General features: G+C 49.8%; 1 non-coding gene across 1 annotated transcript; it reads right to left on the reverse strand.

Annotated features, from left to right (window-relative positions):
* Window positions 1-71: 71 nt before the first annotated feature.
* trnad-guc (transfer RNA aspartic acid (anticodon GUC)) lies at window positions 72-143 on the reverse strand. The gene has a single exon. It is a non-coding gene; the product is annotated as a tRNA-Asp (tRNA).
* Between the last annotated feature and the right edge of the window lie 70 nt (window positions 144-213).

Below are 213 nucleotides of genomic sequence, written 5' to 3' on the forward strand. Positions count from 1 at the left end.
ACTCCTTCTGTAACCTCTGGAGGCACCAAAACCTTTTGGATGTGTGGTTCGGTGGCAGAAAAACAATATCTCTCCCCTTCGGGGAATCGAACCCCGGTCTTCCGCATGACAGGCGGAGATACTGTCCACTATACTAACTAGGAGTTGTGCATGTATGAGTTCGCCCTTTGCCAACGCCACTGCACTGACATCACTAAACAATGCGTGGGTTTT

Source organism: Sinocyclocheilus rhinocerous, unplaced genomic scaffold (assembly GCF_001515625.1).
Source record: "Sinocyclocheilus rhinocerous isolate Xijiao unplaced genomic scaffold, SAMN03320098_v1.1 C34067822, whole genome shotgun sequence".
NCBI lineage: Eukaryota > Metazoa > Chordata > Actinopteri > Cypriniformes > Cyprinidae > Sinocyclocheilus > Sinocyclocheilus rhinocerous.